Source organism: Elephantulus edwardii, unplaced genomic scaffold (assembly GCF_000299155.1).
Source record: "Elephantulus edwardii isolate Elephantulus edwardi_28Jun2011 unplaced genomic scaffold, EleEdw1.0 scaffold00032, whole genome shotgun sequence".
NCBI classification, from domain to species: Eukaryota; Metazoa; Chordata; class Mammalia; order Macroscelidea; family Macroscelididae; genus Elephantulus; species Elephantulus edwardii.
This window is the reverse complement of record NW_006399782.1, coordinates 22,046,109-22,046,720: the sequence shown is the minus strand read 5'-3', so window position 1 is coordinate 22,046,720 and position 612 is coordinate 22,046,109.

Genomic DNA, 612 nt, shown 5'->3' with positions numbered 1-612 from the left:
ATAAGTTTTTATCCTCATACACCAAGGAAGGGTTTTAGGCATGGATTGGTTAGGGATCCAAGAAGTGAATGATAAGATTTAGGATTTGAATCTAGAGAATTATTTTCCAGAGCTCATTCTTTATCTTAGTTACCTAGTGCTCCTCTAACAGAGGCTGCACAAATGGATCACTATAACAAACAGAATTTTACAACTTAGAAGACAAAGAAGTCCAGATTCAGGGTACCAGTTCTAGGGAAAAATGTTCTTTCTTCTGTCAGTGGTGGAGGAAAGTCCTTGTTTAACTTTTTGTCTGCCAGGCATTTTGAAGGAATGACCTTCCCAGGTGTCAGGAGCTTCCTTGCACAGAAATTCAACTCTAAAAAGATGCACTCTTGGTGATTTTTCCTTGGTGGTCCCAAGAGTCTACCATTCTCCACCCCACCTCTATATCCTCGGCTTTTATCTCAGAAGAGATGAATTACAAGCCACAAGTTCAGGAGACTTCACAAGCATGTGATTAGGGCAGAGAAGGCATTAAGGAATGTTACATCCCATCTCTAATTCTCCTACAACTGTTTGGTTTATCAGACCATGGTTAATCATTACACAGCTTCCACATTCTAGTATTAT